This window comes from Oncorhynchus mykiss, unplaced genomic scaffold (genome assembly GCF_013265735.2).
Source record: "Oncorhynchus mykiss isolate Arlee unplaced genomic scaffold, USDA_OmykA_1.1 un_scaffold_344, whole genome shotgun sequence".
NCBI classification, from domain to species: Eukaryota; Metazoa; Chordata; class Actinopteri; order Salmoniformes; family Salmonidae; genus Oncorhynchus; species Oncorhynchus mykiss.
Genome location: NW_023493792.1, coordinates 111,484 through 129,301, shown reverse-complemented (window position 1 = coordinate 129,301; position 17,818 = coordinate 111,484). Strand labels below are relative to the sequence as shown.

The 17,818-nt window shown below is 40.5% G+C and overlaps 22 non-coding genes across 22 annotated transcripts; all 22 read left to right on the top strand.

Annotated features, from left to right (window-relative positions):
• The first annotated feature begins 638 nt into the window (after window positions 1-638).
• trnat-agu lies at window positions 639-712 on the top strand. The gene has a single exon. It is a non-coding gene; the product is annotated as a tRNA-Thr (tRNA).
• Window positions 713-996: 284 nt separating this feature from the next.
• trnah-gug lies at window positions 997-1,068 on the top strand. The gene has a single exon. It is a non-coding gene; the product is annotated as a tRNA-His (tRNA).
• A 1,304-nt stretch (window positions 1,069-2,372) lies between these two features.
• Window positions 2,373-2,444, top strand: trnah-gug. Its single transcript has one exon. It is a non-coding gene; the product is annotated as a tRNA-His (tRNA).
• A 946-nt stretch (window positions 2,445-3,390) lies between these two features.
• Window positions 3,391-3,464, top strand: trnat-agu. The gene has a single exon. It is a non-coding gene; the product is annotated as a tRNA-Thr (tRNA).
• A 284-nt stretch (window positions 3,465-3,748) lies between these two features.
• Window positions 3,749-3,820, top strand: trnah-gug. Its single transcript has one exon. It is a non-coding gene; the product is annotated as a tRNA-His (tRNA).
• Window positions 3,821-4,766: 946 nt separating this feature from the next.
• On the top strand, window positions 4,767-4,840 carry trnat-agu. Its single transcript has one exon. It is a non-coding gene; the product is annotated as a tRNA-Thr (tRNA).
• Window positions 4,841-5,124: 284 nt separating this feature from the next.
• trnah-gug lies at window positions 5,125-5,196 on the top strand. The gene has a single exon. It is a non-coding gene; the product is annotated as a tRNA-His (tRNA).
• Window positions 5,197-6,142: 946 nt separating this feature from the next.
• trnat-agu lies at window positions 6,143-6,216 on the top strand. Its single transcript has one exon. It is a non-coding gene; the product is annotated as a tRNA-Thr (tRNA).
• A 1,302-nt stretch (window positions 6,217-7,518) lies between these two features.
• Window positions 7,519-7,592, top strand: trnat-agu. The gene has a single exon. It is a non-coding gene; the product is annotated as a tRNA-Thr (tRNA).
• A 284-nt stretch (window positions 7,593-7,876) lies between these two features.
• trnah-gug lies at window positions 7,877-7,948 on the top strand. The gene has a single exon. It is a non-coding gene; the product is annotated as a tRNA-His (tRNA).
• A 946-nt stretch (window positions 7,949-8,894) lies between these two features.
• Window positions 8,895-8,968, top strand: trnat-agu. Its single transcript has one exon. It is a non-coding gene; the product is annotated as a tRNA-Thr (tRNA).
• A 284-nt stretch (window positions 8,969-9,252) lies between these two features.
• Window positions 9,253-9,324, top strand: trnah-gug. Its single transcript has one exon. It is a non-coding gene; the product is annotated as a tRNA-His (tRNA).
• A 946-nt stretch (window positions 9,325-10,270) lies between these two features.
• On the top strand, window positions 10,271-10,344 carry trnat-agu. Its single transcript has one exon. It is a non-coding gene; the product is annotated as a tRNA-Thr (tRNA).
• Window positions 10,345-10,628: 284 nt separating this feature from the next.
• trnah-gug lies at window positions 10,629-10,700 on the top strand. The gene has a single exon. It is a non-coding gene; the product is annotated as a tRNA-His (tRNA).
• A 946-nt stretch (window positions 10,701-11,646) lies between these two features.
• Window positions 11,647-11,720, top strand: trnat-agu. Its single transcript has one exon. It is a non-coding gene; the product is annotated as a tRNA-Thr (tRNA).
• Window positions 11,721-12,004: 284 nt separating this feature from the next.
• Window positions 12,005-12,076, top strand: trnah-gug. The gene has a single exon. It is a non-coding gene; the product is annotated as a tRNA-His (tRNA).
• A 946-nt stretch (window positions 12,077-13,022) lies between these two features.
• Window positions 13,023-13,096, top strand: trnat-agu. Its single transcript has one exon. It is a non-coding gene; the product is annotated as a tRNA-Thr (tRNA).
• A 1,302-nt stretch (window positions 13,097-14,398) lies between these two features.
• On the top strand, window positions 14,399-14,472 carry trnat-agu. Its single transcript has one exon. It is a non-coding gene; the product is annotated as a tRNA-Thr (tRNA).
• Window positions 14,473-15,774: 1,302 nt separating this feature from the next.
• On the top strand, window positions 15,775-15,848 carry trnat-agu. The gene has a single exon. It is a non-coding gene; the product is annotated as a tRNA-Thr (tRNA).
• Window positions 15,849-16,132: 284 nt separating this feature from the next.
• trnah-gug lies at window positions 16,133-16,204 on the top strand. The gene has a single exon. It is a non-coding gene; the product is annotated as a tRNA-His (tRNA).
• A 946-nt stretch (window positions 16,205-17,150) lies between these two features.
• Window positions 17,151-17,224, top strand: trnat-agu. The gene has a single exon. It is a non-coding gene; the product is annotated as a tRNA-Thr (tRNA).
• A 284-nt stretch (window positions 17,225-17,508) lies between these two features.
• On the top strand, window positions 17,509-17,580 carry trnah-gug. The gene has a single exon. It is a non-coding gene; the product is annotated as a tRNA-His (tRNA).
• Window positions 17,581-17,818: the final 238 nt, after the last annotated feature.

Genomic DNA, 17,818 nt, shown 5'->3' with positions numbered 1-17,818 from the left:
AAGAATTCATGTCAGAGGTTCTTGAGTTTATTCATCTCGAGACCCAAATGAAAAATGTACTGTTCTCGAATGATCATAGGTACGAAGAAATAGTATGTGATTACCATTGATTACTGATATCTCGCTACCCACCTCTCACCAGTGTTGCCAACTTAGCGACTTTGTCGCTATATTTAGTGAGTATTCAGAAAAAAGACAAGAATCGACAGAAGAAAGTTCAATTGTAGTTCTAAACATACTTAGGGTGTTTTTTACTCACTTTTTGTCTCTCCCGAGACGTTATTCCTCTCTCCTACAGCGTCAATCACAATTACATCCACTTGGCCAATTATGAAAATGATGTGATGACGTAATTTAGCGACTTCTAGCTACTTTTAGGACCAGCAATAGCTACTTTCCTTCCTGAGGATTTGGCAACACTACCTCTCACATGCTCAGGCCCACTTTGCGTCCCAAAACGTAGCTTAAGAAACCCTGTTGCTAGACAATTGAAGGTGTCTGTATCGTTTCCAATATTACTAAAAGACATCTCTTTTGTGATGTGATTTTGCTAGACAGAGATGTGGGTTAAATTAATGAGACTGGTTTGATTCAAATAGGTGTGGGTGTTCACATCTGCAACATATATGACTTTTATGGGTGCTGTGGCTTAGTTGGTTAAAGTGCCTGTCTAGTAAACAGGAGATCCTGAGTTCAAATCTCAGCAGTACCTTTTTATTGTTCACATTGGTGGAGAAGGTCAGAGGGGAGGGCACTCAGGTTTTCTCACCAATGGGTTTAGAGAATTAGAGATGACGTGAGGAGGATGCAATTGAGATATTCCAATGTCACGGAAAAAGGGCACTTTTTGAATGAGAAAAAACCTACCGACTGCGTAAAGCTCCACTGTTTCTTCAGTTTATTCATTATCGAGACCAAAATGAAAAGAGTTTAGCCAGCTTGTGCACATCACTTTCACAGCCTATGTAGGCTTTACAAAGCCAGCTCTTGTAGCCGGCCGTGATCGTATAGTGGTTAGTACTCTGCGTTGTGGTCGCAGCAACCCCGGTTCGAATCCGGGTCACGGCACTGTAATGTAATTTTAGAAGGGTTGTTTTTTGAATGAGTTAAGACTTACTATGCAAGCTAAGAAACTCAGCAACTCTGCCGTTTGACAAAGTTCCCCACCATATCGTAGGTTAATTACTTACACGAAATGATTCATCTGCTGTTTCAGACGTTTTTACCATTTTTAAGCTCCAGAGCCAAATGAGAAATGCAGTGTCCTCGAACGACCAACATTATGAAGAAATAGTATATGATTCTGAATGTTCACTCATATCTCGCGACCCACCTATGACATGTTAATAACCGCTTTGGGTCCCAAATCATAGTTTAAGAATTCATGTCAGAGGTTCTTGAGTTTATTCATCTCGAGACCCAAATGAAAAATGTACTGTTCTCGAATGATCATAGGTACGAAGAAATAGTATGTGATTACCATTGATTACTGATATCTCGCTACCCACCTCTCACCAGTGTTGCCAACTTAGCGACTTTGTCGCTATATTTAGTGAGTATTCAGAAAAAATACAAGAATCGACAGAAGAAAGTTCAATTGTAGTTCTAAACATACTTAGGGTGTTTTTTACTCACTTTTTGTCTCTCCCGAGACGTTATTCCTCTCTCCTACAGCGTCAATCACAATTACATCCACTTGGCCAATTATGAAAATTATGTGATGACGTTATTTAGCGACTTCTAGCTACTTTTAGGACCAGCAATAGCTACTTTCCTTCCTGAGGATTTGGCAACACTGCCTCTCACATGCTCAGGCCCACTTTGCGTCCCAAAACGTAGCTTAAGAAACCCTGTTGCTAGACAATTGAAGGTGTCTGTATCGTTTCCAATATTACTAAAAGACATCTCTTTTGTGATGTGATTTTGCTAGACAGAGATGTGGGTTAAATTAATGAGACTGGTTTGATTCAAATAGGTGTGGGTGTTCACATCTGCAACAAATATGACGTTTATGGGTGCTGTGGCTTAGTTGGTTAAAGTGCCTGTCTAGTAAACAGGAGCTCCTAAGTTCAAATCTCAGCAGTACCTTTTTATTGTTCACATTGGTGGAGAAGGTCAGAGGGGAGGGCACTCAGGTTTTCTCACCAATGGGTTTAGAGAATTAGAGATGACGTGAGGAGGATGCAATTGAGATATTCCAATGTCACGGAAAAAGGGCACTTTTTGAATGAGAAAAAACCTACCGACTGTGTAAAGCTCCACTGTTTCTTCAGTTTATTCATTATCGAGACCAAAATGAAAAGAGTTTAGTCAGCTTGTGCACATCACTTTCACAGCCTATGTAGGCTTTACAAAGCCAACTCTTGTAGCCGGCCGTGATCGTATAGTGGTTAGTACTCTGCGTTGTGGTCGCAGCAACCCCGGTTCGAATCCGGGTCACGGCACTGCAATGTAATTTTAGAAGGGTTGTTTTTTGAATGAGTTAAGACTTACTATGCAAGCTAAGAAACTCAGCAACTCTGCCGTTTGACAAAGTTCCCCACCATATTGTAGGTTAATTACTTACACGAAATGATTCATCTGCTGTTTCAGACGTTTTTACCATTTTTAAGCTCCAGAGCCAAATGAGAAATGCAGTGTCCTCGAACGACCAACATTATGAAGAAATAGTATATGATTCTGAATGTTCACTCATATCTCGCGACCCACCTATGACATGTTAATAACCGCTTTGGGTCCCAAATCATAGTTTAAGAATTCATGTCAGAGGTTCTTGAGTTTATTCATCTCGAGACCCAAATGAAAAATGTACTGTTCTCGAATTATCATAGGTACGAAGAAATAGTATGTGATTACCATTGATTACTGATATCTCGCTACCCACCTCTCACCAGTGTTGCCAACTTAGCGACTTTGTCGCTATATTTAGTGAGTATTCAGAAAAAATACAAGAATCGACAGAAGAAAGTTCAATTGTAGTTCTAAACATACTTAGGGTGTTTTTTACTCACTTTTTGTCTCTCCCGAGACGTTATTCCTCTCTCCTACAGCGTCAATCACAATTACATCCACTTGGCCAATTATGAAAATTATGTGATGACGTCATTTAGCGACTTCTAGCTACTTTTAGGACCAGCAATAGCTACTTTCCTTCCTGAGGATTTGGCAACACTGCCTCTCACATGCTCAGGCCCACTTTGCGTCCCAAAACGTAGCTTAAGAAACCCTGTTGCTAGACAATTGAAGGTGTCTGTATCGTTTCCAATATTACTAAAAGACATCTCTTTTGTGATGTGATTTTGCTAGACAGAGATGTGGGTTAAATTAATGAGACTGGTTTGATTCAAATAGGTGTGGGTGTTCACATCTGCAACATATATGACTTTTATGGGTGCTGTGGCTTAGTTGGTTAAAGTGCCTGTCTAGTAAACAGGAGATCCTGAGTTCAAATCTCAGCAGTACCTTTTTATTGTTCACATTGGTGGAGAAGGTCAGAGGGGAGGGCACTCAGGTTTTCTCACCAATGGGTTTAGAGAATTAGAGATGACGTGAGGAGGATGCAATTGAGATATTCCAATGTCACGGAAAAAGGGCACTTTTTGAATGAGAAAAAACCTACCGACTGCGTAAAGCTCCACTGTTTCTTCAGTTTATTCATTATCGAGACCAAAATGAAAAGAGTTTAGTCAGCTTGTGCACATCACTTTCACAGCCTATGTAGGCTTTACAAAGCCAGCTCTTGTAGCCGGCCGTGATCGTATAGTGGTTAGTACTCTGCGTTGTGGTCGCAGCAACCCCGGTTCGAATCCGGGTCACGGCACTGTAATGTAATTTTAGAAGGGTTGTTTTTTGAATGAGTTAAGACTTACTATGCAAGCTAAGAAACTCAGCAACTCTGCCGTTTGACAAAGTTCCCCACCATATCGTAGGTTAATTACTTACACGAAATGATTCATCTGCTGTTTCAGACGTTTTTACCATTTTTAAGCTCCAGAGCCAAATGAGAAATGCAGTGTCCTCGAACGACCAACATTATGAAGAAATAGTATATGATTCTGAATGTTCACTCATATCTCGCGACCCACCTATGACATGTTAATAACCGCTTTGGGTCCCAAATCATAGTTTAAGAATTCATGTCAGAGGTTCTTGAGTTTATTCATCTCGAGACCCAAATGAAAAATGTACTGTCCTCGAATGATCATAGTTACGAAGAAATAGTATGTGATTACCATTGATTACTGATATCTCGCTACCCACCTCTCACCAGTGTTGCCAACTTAGCGACTTTGTCGCTATATTTAGTGAGTATTCAGAAAAAAGACAAGAATCGACAGAAGAAAGTTCAATTGTAGTTCTAAACATACTTAGGGTGTTTTTTACTCACTTTTTGTCTCTCCCGAGACGTTATTCCTCTCTCCTACAGCGTCAATCACAATTACATCCACTTGGCCAATTATGAAAATTATGTGATGACGTCATTTAGCGACTTCTAGCTACTTTTAGGACCAGCAATAGCTACTTTCCTTCCTGAGGATTTGGCAACACTGCCTCTCACATGCTCAGGCCCACTTTGCGTCCCAAAACGTAGCTTAAGAAACCCTGTTGCTAGACAATTGAAGGTGTCTGTATCGTTTCCAATATTACTAAAAGACATCTCTTTTGTGATGTGATTTTGCTAGACAGAGATGTGGGTTAAATTAATGAGACTGGTTTGATTCAAATAGGTGTGGGTGTTCACATCTGCAACATATATGACTTTTATGGGTGCTGTGGCTTAGTTGGTTAAAGTGCCTGTCTAGTAAACAGGAGATCCTGAGTTCAAATCTCAGCAGTACCTTGTTATTGTTCACATTGGTGGAGAAGGTCAGAGGGGAGGGCACTCAGGTTTTCTCACCAATGGGTTTAGAGAATTAGAGATGACGTGAGGAGGATGCAATTGAGATATTCCAATGTCACGGAAAAAGGGCACTTTTTGAATGAGAAAAAACCTACCGACTGCGTAAAGCTCCACTGTTTCTTCAGTTTATTCATTATCGAGACCAAAATGAAAAGAGTTTAGCCAGCTTGTGCACATCACTTTCACAGCCTATGTAGGCTTTACAAAGCCAGCTCTTGTAGCCGGCCGTGATCGTATAGTGGTTAGTACTCTGCGTTGTGGTCGCAGCAACCCCGGTTCGAATCCGGGTCACGGCACTGTAATGTAATTTTAGAAGGGTTGTTTTTTGAATGAGTTAAGACTTACTATGCAAGCTAAGAAACTCAGCAACTCTGCCGTTTGACAAAGTTCCCCACCATATCGTAGGTTAATTACTTACACGAAATGATTCATCTGCTGTTTCAGACGTTTTTACCATTTTTAAGCTCCAGAGCCAAATGAGAAATGCAGTGTCCTCGAACGACCAACATTATGAAGAAATAGTATATGATTCTGAATGTTCACTCATATCTCGCGACCCACCTATGACATGTTAATAACCGCTTTGGGTCCCAAATCATAGTTTAAGAATTCATGTCAGAGGTTCTTGAGTTTATTCATCTCGAGACCCAAATGAAAAATGTACTGTTCTCGAATGATCATAGTTACGAAGAAATAGTATGTGATTACCATTGATTACTGATATCTCGCTACCCACCTCTCACCAGTGTTGCCAACTTAGCGACTTTGTCGCTATATTTAGTGAGTATTCAGAAAAAAGACAAGAATCGACAGAAGAAAGTTCAATTGTAGTTCTAAACATACTTAGGGTGTTTTTTACTCACTTTTTGTCTCTCCCGAGACGTTATTCCTCTCTCCTACAGCGTCAATCACAATTATATCCACTTGGCCAATTATGAAAATTATGTGATGACGTCATTTAGCGACTTCTAGCTACTTTTAGGACCAGCAATAGCTACTTTCCTTCCTGAGGATTTGGCAACACTGCCTCTCACATGCTCATGCCCACTTTGCGTCCCAAAACGTAGCTTAACAAACCCTGTTGCTAGACAATTGAAGGTGTCTGTATCGTTTCCAATATTACTAAAAGACATCTCTTTTGTGATGTGATTTTGCTATACAGAGATGTGGGTTAAATTAATGAGACTGGTTTGATTCAAATAGGTGTGGGTGTTCACATCTGCAACATATATCACTTTTATGGGTGCTGTGGCTTAGTTGGTTAAAGTGCCTGTCTAGTAAACAGGAGATCCTGAGTTCAAATCTCAGCAGTACCTTTTTATTGTTCACATTGGTGGAGAAGGTCAGAGGGGAGGGCACTCAGGTTTTCTCACCAATGGGTTTAGAGAATTAGAGATGACGTGAGGAGGATGCAATTGAGATATTCCAATGTCACGGAAAAAGGGCACTTTTTGAATGAGAAAAAACCTACCGACTGCGTAAAGCTCCACTGTTTCTTCAGTTTATTCATTATCGAGACCAAAATGAAATGAGTTTAGCCAGCTTGTGCACATCACTTTCACAGCCTATGTAGGCTTTACAAAGCCAGCTCTTGTAGCCGGCTGTGATCGTATAGTGTTTAGTACTCTGCGTTGTGGTCGCAGCAACCCCGGTTCGAATCCGGGTCACGGCACTGCAATGTAATTTTAGAAGGGTTGTTTTTTGAATGAGTTAAGACTTACTATGCAAGCTAAGAAACTCAGCAACTCTGCCGTTTGACAAAGTTCCCCACCATATTGTAGGTTAATTACTTACACGAAATGATTCATCTGCTGTTTCAGACGTTTTTACAATTTTTAAGCTCCAGAGCCAAATGAGAAATGCAGTGTCCTCGAACGACCAACATTATGAAGAAATAGTATATGATTCTGAATGTTCACTCATATCTCGCGACCCACCTATGACATGTTAATAACCGCTTTGGGTCCCAAATCATAGTTTAAGAATTCATGTCAGAGGTTCTTGAGTTTATTCATCTCGAGACCCAAATGAAAAATGTACTGTTCTCGAATGATCATAGTTACGAAGAAATAGTATGTGATTACCATTGATTACTAATATCTCGCTACCCACCTCTCACCAGTGTTGCCAACTTAGCGACTTTGTCGCTATATTTAGTGAGTATTCAGAAAAAAGACAAGAATCGACAGAAGAAAGTTCAATTGTAGTTCTAAACATACTTAGGGTGTTTTTTACTCACTTTTTGTCTCTCCCGAGACGTTATTCCTCTCTCCTACAGCGTCAATCACAATTACATCCACTTGGCCAATTATGAAAATGATGTGATGACGTAATTTAGCGACTTCTAGCTACTTTTAGGACCAGCAATAGCTACTTTCCTTCCTGAGGATTTGGCAACACTGCCTCTCACATGCTCAGGCCCACTTTGCGTCCCAAAACGTAGCTTAAGAAACCCTGTTGCTAGACAATTGAAGGTGTCTGTATCGTTTCCAATATTACTAAAAGACATCTCTTTTGTGATGTGATTTTGCTAGACAGAGATGTGGGTTAAATTAATGAGACTGGTTTGATTCAAATAGGTGTGGGTGTTCACATCTGCAACATATATCACTTTTATGGGTGCTGTGGCTTAGTTGGTTAAAGTGCCTGTCTAGTAAACAGGAGATCCTGAGTTCAAATCTCAGCAGTACCTTTTTATTGTTCACATTGGTGGAGAAGGTCAGAGGGGAGGGCACTCAGGTTTTCTCACCAATGGGTTTAGAGAATTAGAGATGACGTGAGGAGGATGCAATTGAGATATTCCAATGTCACGGAAAAAGGGCACTTTTTGAATGAGAAAAAACCTACCGACTGCGTAAAGCTCCACTGTTTCTTCAGTTTATTCATTATCGAGACCAAAATGAAAAGAGTTTAGCCAGCTTGTGCACATCACTTTCACAGCCTATGTAGGCTTTACAAAGCCAGCTCTTGTAGCCGGCTGTGATCGTATAGTGGTTAGTACTCTGCGTTGTGGTCGCAGCAACCCCGGTTCGAATCCGGGTCACGGCACTGCAATGTAATTTTAGAAGGGTTGTTTTTTGAATGAGTTAAGACTTACTATGCAAGCTAAGAAACTCAGCAACTCTGCCGTTTGACAAAGTTCCCCACCATATTGTAGGTTAATTACTTACACGAAATGATTCATCTGCTGTTTCAGACGTTTTTACAATTTTTAAGCTCCAGAGCCAAATGAGAAATGCAGTGTCCTCGAACGACCAACATTATGAAGAAATAGTATATGATTCTGAATGTTCACTCATATCTCGCGACCCACCTATGACATGTTAATAACCGCTTTGGGTCCCAAATCATAGTTTAAGAATTCATGTCAGAGGTTCTTGAGTTTATTCATCTCGAGACCCAAATGAAAAATGTACTGTTCTCGAATGATCATAGTTACGAAGAAATAGTATGTGATTACCATTGATTACTAATATCTCGCTACCCACCTCTCACCAGTGTTGCCAACTTAGCGACTTTGTCGCTATATTTAGTGAGTATTCAGAAAAAAGACAAGAATCGACAGAAGAAAGTTCAATTGTAGTTCTAAACATACTTAGGGTGTTTTTTACTCACTTTTTGTCTCTCCCGAGACGTTATTCCTCTCTCCTACAGCGTCAATCACAATTACATCCACTTGGCCAATTATGAAAATGATGTGATGACGTAATTTAGCGACTTCTAGCTACTTTTAGGACCAGCAATAGCTACTTTCCTTCCTGAGGATTTGGCAACACTGCCTCTCACATGCTCAGGCCCACTTTGCGTCCCAAAACGTAGCTTAAGAAACCCTGTTGCTAGACAATTGAAGGTGTCTGTATCGTTTCCAATATTACTAAAAGACATCTCTTTTGTGATGTGATTTTGCTAGACAGAGATGTGGGTTAAATTAATGAGACTGGTTTGATTCAAATAGGTGTGGGTGTTCACATCTGCAACATATATCACTTTTATGGGTGCTGTGGCTTAGTTGGTTAAAGTGCCTGTCTAGTAAACAGGAGATCCTGAGTTCAAATCTCAGCAGTACCTTTTTATTGTTCACATTGGTGGAGAAGGTCAGAGGGGAGGGCACTCAGGTTTTCTCACCAATGGGTTTAGAGAATTAGAGATGACGTGAGGAGGATGCAATTGAGATATTCCAATGTCACGGAAAAAGGGCACTTTTTGAATGAGAAAAAACCTACCGACTGCGTAAAGCTCCACTGTTTCTTCAGTTTATTCATTATCGAGACCAAAATGAAAAGAGTTTAGCCAGCTTGTGCACATCACTTTCACAGCCTATGTAGGCTTTACAAAGCCAGCTCTTGTAGCCGGCCGTGATCGTATAGTGGTTAGTACTCTGCGTTGTGGTCGCAGCAACCCCGGTTCGAATCCGGGTCACGGCACTGCAAAGTAATTTTAGAAGGGTTGTTTTTTGAATGAGTTAAGACTTACTATGCAAGCTAAGAAACTCAGCAACTCTGCCGTTTGACAAAGTTCCCCACCAGATTGTAGGTTAATTACTTACACGAAATGATTCATCTGCTGTTTCAGACGTTTTTACCATTTTTAAGCTCCAGAGCCAAATGAGAAATGCAGTGTCCTCGAACGACCAACATTATGAAGAAATAGTATATGATTCTGAATGTTCACTCATATCTCGCGACCCACCTATGACATGTTAATAACCGCTTTGGGTCCCAAATCATAGTTTAAGAATTCATGTCAGAGGTTCTTGAGTTTATTCATCTCGAGACCCAAATGAAAAATGTACTGTTCTCGAATGATCATAGTTACGAAGAAATAGTATGTGATTACCATTGATTACTGATATCTCGCTACCCACCTCTCACCAGTGTTGCCAACTTAGCGACTTTGTCGCTATATTTAGTGAGTATTCAGAAAAAAGACAAGAATCGACAGAAGAAAGTTCAATTGTAGTTCTAAACATACTTAGGGTGTTTTTTACTCACTTTTTGTCTCTCCCGAGACGTTATTCCTCTCTCCTACAGCGTCAATCACAATTACATCCACTTGGCCAATTATGAAAATGATGTGATGACGTAATTTAGCGACTTCTAGCTACTTTTAGGACCAGCAATAGCTACTTTCCTTCCTGAGGATTTGGCAACACTGCCTCTCACATGCTCAGGCCCACTTTGCGTCCCAAAACGTAGCTTAAGAAACCCTGTTGCTAGACAATTGAAGGTGTCTGTATCGTTTCCAATATTACTAAAAGACATCTCTTTTGTGATGTGATTTTGCTAGACAGAGATGTGGGTTAAATTAATGAGACTGGTTTGATTCAAATAGGTGTGGGTGTTCACATCTGCAACATATATCACTTTTATGGGTGCTGTGGCTTAGTTGGTTAAAGTGCCTGTCTAGTAAACAGGAGATCCTGAGTTCAAATCTCAGCAGTACCTTTTTATTGTTCACATTGGTGGAGAAGGTCAGAGGGGAGGGCACTCAGGTTTTCTCACCAATGGGTTTAGAGAATTAGAGATGACGTGAGGAGGATGCAATTGAGATATTCCAATGTCACGGAAAAAGGGCACTTTTTGAATGAGAAAAAACCTACCGACTGCGTAAAGCTCCACTGTTTCTTCAGTTTATTCATTATCGAGACCAAAATGAAAAGAGTTTAGCCAGCTTGTGCACATCACTTTCACAGCCTATGTAGGCTTTACAAAGCCAGCTCTTGTAGCCGGCCGTGATCGTATAGTGGTTAGTACTCTGCGTTGTGGTCGCAGCAACCCCGGTTCGAATCCGGGTCACGGCACTGCAAAGTAATTTTAGAAGGGTTGTTTTTTGAATGAGTTAAGACTTACTATGCAAGCTAAGAAACTCAGCAACTCTGCCGTTTGACAAAGTTCCCCACCAGATTGTAGGTTAATTACTTACACGAAATGATTCATCTGCTGTTTCAGACGTTTTTACCATTTTTAAGCTCCAGAGCCAAATGAGAAATGCAGTGTCCTCGAACGACCAACATTATGAAGAAATAGTATATGATTCTGAATGTTCACTCATATCTCGCGACCCACCTATGACATGTTAATAACCGCTTTGGGTCCCAAATCATAGTTTAAGAATTCATGTCAGAGGTTCTTGAGTTTATTCATCTCGAGACCCAAATGAAAAATGTACTGTTCTCGAATGATCATAGTTACGAAGAAATAGTATGTGATTACCATTGATTACTGATATCTCGCTACCCACCTCTCACCAGTGTTGCCAACTTAGCGACTTTGTCGCTATATTTAGTGAGTATTCAGAAAAAAGACAAGAATCGACAGAAGAAAGTTCAATTGTAGTTCTAAACATACTTAGGGTGTTTTTTACTCACTTTTTGTCTCTCCCGAGACGTTATTCCTCTCTCCTACAGCGTCAATCACAATTACATCCACTTGGCCAATTATGAAAATGATGTGATGACGTAATTTAGCGACTTCTAGCTACTTTTAGGACCAGCAATAGCTACTTTCCTTCCTGAGGATTTGGCAACACTGCCTCTCACATGCTCAGGCCCACTTTGCGTCCCAAAACGTAGCTTAAGAAACCCTGTTGCTAGACAATTGAAGGTGTCTGTATCGTTTCCAATATTACTAAAAGACATCTCTTTTGTGATGTGATTTTGCTAGACAGAGATGTGGGTTAAATTAATGAGACTGGTTTGATTCAAATAGGTGTGGGTGTTCACATCTGCAACATATATCACTTTTATGGGTGCTGTGGCTTAGTTGGTTAAAGTGCCTGTCTAGTAAACAGGAGATCCTGAGTTCAAATCTCAGCAGTACCTTTTTATTGTTCACATTGGTGGAGAAGGTCAGAGGGGAGGGCACTCAGGTTTTCTCACCAATGGGTTTAGAGAATTAGAGATGACGTGAGGAGGATGCAATTGAGATATTCCAATGTCACGGAAAAAGGGCACTTTTTGAATGAGAAAAAACCTACCGACTGCGTAAAGCTCCACTGTTTCTTCAGTTTATTCATTATCGAGACCAAAATGAAAAGAGTTTAGCCAGCTTGTGCACATCACTTTCACAGCCTATGTAGGCTTTACAAAGCCAGCTCTTGTAGCCGGCCGTGATCGTATAGTGGTTAGTACTCTGCGTTGTGGTCGCAGCAACCCCGGTTCGAATCCGGGTCACGGCACTGCAAAGTAATTTTAGAAGGGTTGTTTTTTGAATGAGTTAAGACTTACTATGCAAGCTAAGAAACTCAGCAACTCTGCCGTTTGACAAAGTTCCCCACCAGATTGTAGGTTAATTACTTACACGAAATGATTCATCTGCTGTTTCAGACGTTTTTACCATTTTTAAGCTCCAGAGCCAAATGAGAAATGCAGTGTCCTCGAACGACCAACATTATGAAGAAATAGTATATGATTCTGAATGTTCACTCATATCTCGCGACCCACCTATGACATGTTAATAACCGCTTTGGGTCCCAAATCATAGTTTAAGAATTCATGTCAGAGGTTCTTGAGTTTATTCATCTCGAGACCCAAATGAAAAATGTACTGTTCTCGAATGATCATAGTTACGAAGAAATAGTATGTGATTACCATTGATTACTGATATCTCGCTACCCACCTCTCACCAGTGTTGCCAACTTAGCGACTTTGTCGCTATATTTAGTGAGTATTCAGAAAAAAGACAAGAATCGACAGAAGAAAGTTCAATTGTAGTTCTAAACATACTTAGGGTGTTTTTTACTCACTTTTTGTCTCTCCCGAGACGTTATTCCTCTCTCCTACAGCGTCAATCACAATTACATCCACTTGGCCAATTATGAAAATGATGTGATGACGTAATTTAGCGACTTCTAGCTACTTTTAGGACCAGCAATAGCTACTTTCCTTCCTGAGGATTTGGCAACACTGCCTCTCACATGCTCAGGCCCACTTTGCGTCCCAAAACGTAGCTTAAGAAACCCTGTTGCTAGACAATTGAAGGTGTCTGTATCGTTTCCAATATTACTAAAAGACATCTCTTTTGTGATGTGATTTTGCTAGACAGAGATGTGGGTTAAATTAATGAGACTGGTTTGATTCAAATAGGTGTGGGTGTTCACATCTGCAACATATATGACTTTTATGGGTGCTGTGGCTTAGTTGGTTAAAGTGCCTGTCTAGTAAACAGGAGATCCTGAGTTCAAATCTCAGCAGTACCTTTTTATTGTTCACATTGGTGGAGAAGGTCAGAGGGGAGGGCACTCAGGTTTTCTCACCAATGGGTTTAGAGAATTAGAGATGACGTGAGGAGGATGCAATTGAGATATTCCAATGTCACGGAAAAAGGGCACTTTTTGAATGAGAAAAAACCTACCGACTGCGTAAAGCTCCACTGTTTCTTCAGTTTATTCATTATCGAGACCAAAATGAAAAGAGTTTAGCCAGCTTGTGCACATCACTTTCACAGCCTATGTAGGCTTTACAAAGCCAGCTCTTGTAGCCGGCCGTGATCGTATAGTGGTTAGTACTCTGCGTTGTGGTCGCAGCAACCCCAGTTCGAATCCGGGTCACGGCACTACAAAGTAATTTTAGAAGGGTTGTTTTTTGAATGAGTTAAGACTTACTATGCAAGCTAAGAAACTCAGCAACTCTGCCGTTTGACAAAGTTCCCCACCAGATTGTAGGTTAATTACTTACACGAAATGATTCATCTGCTGTTTCAGACGTTTTTACCATTTTTAAGCTCCAGAGCCAAATGAGAAATGCAGTGTCCTCGAACGACCAACATTATGAAGAAATAGTATATGATTCTGAATGTTCACTCATATCTCGCGACCCACCTATGACATGTTAATAACCGCTTTGGGTCCCAAATCATAGTTTAAGAATTCATGTCAGAGGTTCTTGAGTTTATTCATCTCGAGACCCAAATGAAAAATGTACTGTTCTCGAATGATCATAGTTACGAAGAAATAGTATGTGATTACCATTGATTACTGATATCTCGCTACCCACCTCTCACCAGTGTTGCCAACTTAGCGACTTTGTCGCTATATTTAGTGAGTATTCAGAAAAAAGACAAGAATCGACAGAAGAAAGTTCAATTGTAGTTCTAAACATACTTAGGGTGTTTTTTACTCACTTTTTGTCTCTCCCGAGACGTTATTCCTCTCTCCTACAGCGTCAATCACAATTACATCCACTTGGCCAATTATGAAAATTATGTGATGACGTCATTTAGCGACTTCTAGCTACTTTTAGGACCAGCAATAGCTACTTTCCTTCCTGAGGATTTGGCAACACTGCCTCTCACATGCTCAGGCCCACTTTGCGTCCCAAAACGTAGCTTAAGAAACCCTGTTGCTAGACAATTGAAGGTGTCTGTATCGTTTCCGATATTAGTAAAAGACATCTCTTTTGTGATGTGATTTTGCTATACAGAGATGTGGGTTAAATTAATGAGACTGGTTTGATTCAAATAGGTGTGGGTGTTCACATCTGCAACATATATGACTTTTATGGGTGCTGTGGCTTAGTTGGTTAAAGTGCCTGTCTAGTAAACAGGAGATCCTGAGTTCAAATCTCAGCAGTACCTTTTTATTGTTCACATTGGTGGAGAAGGTCAGAGGGGAGGGCACTCAGGTTTTCTCACCAATGGGTTTAGAGAATTAGAGATGACATGAGGAGGATGCAATTGAGATATTCCAATGTCACGGAAAAAGGGCACTTTTTGAATGAGAAAAAACCTACCGACTGTGTAAAGCTCCACTGTTTCTTCAGTTTATTCATTATCGAGACCAAAATGAAAAGAGTTTAGTCAGCTTGTGCACATCACTTTCACAGCCTATGTAGGCTTTACAAAGCCAGCTCTTGTAGCTGGCCGTGATCGTATAGTGATTAGTACTCTGCGTTGTGGTCGCAGCAACCCCGGTTCGAATCCGGGTCACGGCACTGCAAAGTAATTTTAGAAGGGTTGTTTTTTGAATGAGTTAAGACTTACTATGCAAGCTAAGAAACTCAGCAACTCTGCCGTTTGACAAAGTTCCCCACCATATTGTAGGTTAATTACTTACACGAAATGATTCATCTGCTGTTTCAGACGTTTTTACAATTTTTAAGCTCCAGAGCCAAATGAGAAATGCAGTGTCCTCGAACTACCAACATTATGAAGAAATAGTATATGATTCTGAATGTTCACTCATATCTCGCGACCCACCTATGACATGTTAATAACCGCTTTGGGTCCCAAATCATAGTTTAAGAATTCATGTCAGAGGTTCTTGAGTTTATTCATCTCGAGACCCAAATGAAAAATGTACTGTTCTCGAATGATCATAGGTACGAAGAAATAGTATGTGATTACCATTGATTACTGATATCTCGCTACCCACCTCTCACCAGTGTTGCCAACTTAGCGACTTTGTCGCTATATTTAGTGAGTATTCAGAAAAAAGACAAGAATCGACAGAAGAAAGTTCAATTGTAGTTCTAAACATACTTAAAGTGTTTTTTACTCACTTTTTGTCTCTCCCGAGACGTTATTCCTCTCTCCTACAGCGTCAATCACAATTACATCCACTTGGCCAATTATGAAAATTATGTGATGACGTCATTTAGCGACTTCTAGCTACTTTTAGGACCAGCAATAGCTACTTTCCTTCCTGAGGATTTGGCAACACTGCCTCTCACATGCTCAGGCCCACTTTGCGTCCCAAAACGTAGCTTAAGAAACCCTGTTGCTAGACAATTGAAGGTGTCTGTATCGTTTCCAATATTAGTAAAATACATCTCTTTTGTGATGTGATTTTGCTAGACAGAGATGTGGGTTAAATTAATGAGACTGGTTTGATTCAAATAGGTGTGGGTGTTCACATCTGCAACATATGTGACTTTTATGGGTGCTGTGGCTTAGTTGGTTAAAGTGCCTGTCTAGTAAACAGGAGATCCTGAGTTCAAATCTCAGCAGTACCTTTTTATTGTTCACATTGGTGGAGAAGGTCAGAGGGGAGGGCACTCAGGTTTTCTCACCAATGGGTTTAGAGAATTAGAGATGACGTGAGGAGGATGCAATTGAGATATTCCAATGTCACGGAAAAAGGGCACTTTTTGAATGAGAAAAAACCTACCGACTGTGTAAAGCTCCACTGTTTCTTCAGTTTATTCATTATCGAGACCAAAATGAAAAGAGTTTAGCCAGCTTGTGCACATCACTTTCACAGCCTATGTAGGCTTTACAAAGCCAGCTCTTGTAGCCGGCCGTGATCGTATAGTGGTTAGTACTCTGCGTTGTGGTCGCAGCAACCCCGGTTCGAATCCGGGTCACGGCACTGCAATGTAATTTTAGAAGGGTTGTTTTTTGAATGAGTTATGACTTACTATGCAAGCTAAGAAACTCAGCAACTCTGCCGTTTGACAAAGTTCCCCACCATATTGTAGGTTAATTACTTACACGAAATGATTCATCTGCTGTTTCAGACGTTTTTACAATTTTTAAGCTCGAGAGCCAAATGAGAAATGCAGTGTCCTCGAACGACCAACATTATGAAGAAATAGTATATGATTCTGAATGTTCACTCATATCTCGCGACCCACCTATGACATGTTAATAACCGCTTTGGGTCCCAAATCATAGTTTAAGAATTCATGTCAGAGGTTCTTGAGTTTATTCATCTCGAGACCCAAATGAAAAATGTACTGTCCTCGAATGATCATAGTTACGAAGAAATAGTATGTGATTACCATTGATTACTGATATCTCGCTACCCACCTCTCACCAGTGTTGCCAACTTAGCGACTTTGTCGCTATATTTAGTGAGTATTCAGAAAAAAGACAAGAATCGACAGAAGAAAGTTCAATTGTAGTTCTAAACATACTTAGGGTGTTTTTTACTCACTTTTTGTCTCTCCCGAGGCGTTATTCCTCTCTCCTACAGCGTCAATCACAATTACATCCACTTGGCCAATTATGAAAATTATGTGATGACGTCATTTAGCGACTTCTAGCTACTTTTAGGACCAGCAATAGCTACTTTCCTTCCTGAGGATTTGGCAACACTGCCTCTCACATGCTCAGGCCCACTTTGCGTCCCAAAACGTAGCTTAAGAAACCCTGTTGCTAGACAATTGAAGGTGTCTGTATCGTTTCCAATATTAGTAAAATACATCTCTTTTGTGATGTGATTTTGCTAGACAGAGATGTGGGTTAAATTAATGAGACTGGTTTGATTCAAATAGGTGTGGGTGTTCACATCTGCAACATATGTGACTTTTATGGGTGCTGTGGCTTAGTTGGTTAAAGTGCCTGTCTAGTAAACAGGAGATCCTGAGTTCAAATCTCAGCAGTACCTTTTTATTGTTCACATTGGTGGAGAAGGTCAGAGGGGAGGGCACTCAGGTTTTCTCACCAATGGGTTTAGAGAATTAGAGATGACGTGAGGAGGATGCAATTGAGATATTCCAATGTCACGGAAAAAGGGCACTTTTTGAATGAGAAAAAACCTATCGACTGTGTAAAGCTCCACTGTTTCTTCAGTTTATTCATTATCGAGACCAAAATGAAAAGAGTTTAGCCAGCTTGTGCACATCACTTTCACAGCCTATGTAGGCTTTACAAAGCCAGCTCTTGTAGCCGGCCGTGATCGTATAGTGGTTAGTACTCTGCGTTGTGGTCGCAGCAACCCCGGTTCGAATCCGGGTCACGGCACTGCAATGTAATTTTAGAAGGGTTGTTTTTTGAATGAGTTATGACTTACTATGCAAGCTAAGAAACTCAGCAACTCTGCCGTTTGACAAAGTTCCCCACCATATTGTAGGTTAATTACTTACACGAAATGATTCATCTGCTGTTTCAGACGTTTTTACCATTTTTAAGCTCCAGAGCCAAATGAGAAATGCAGTGTCCTCGAACGACCAACATTATGAAGAAATAGTGTATGATTCTG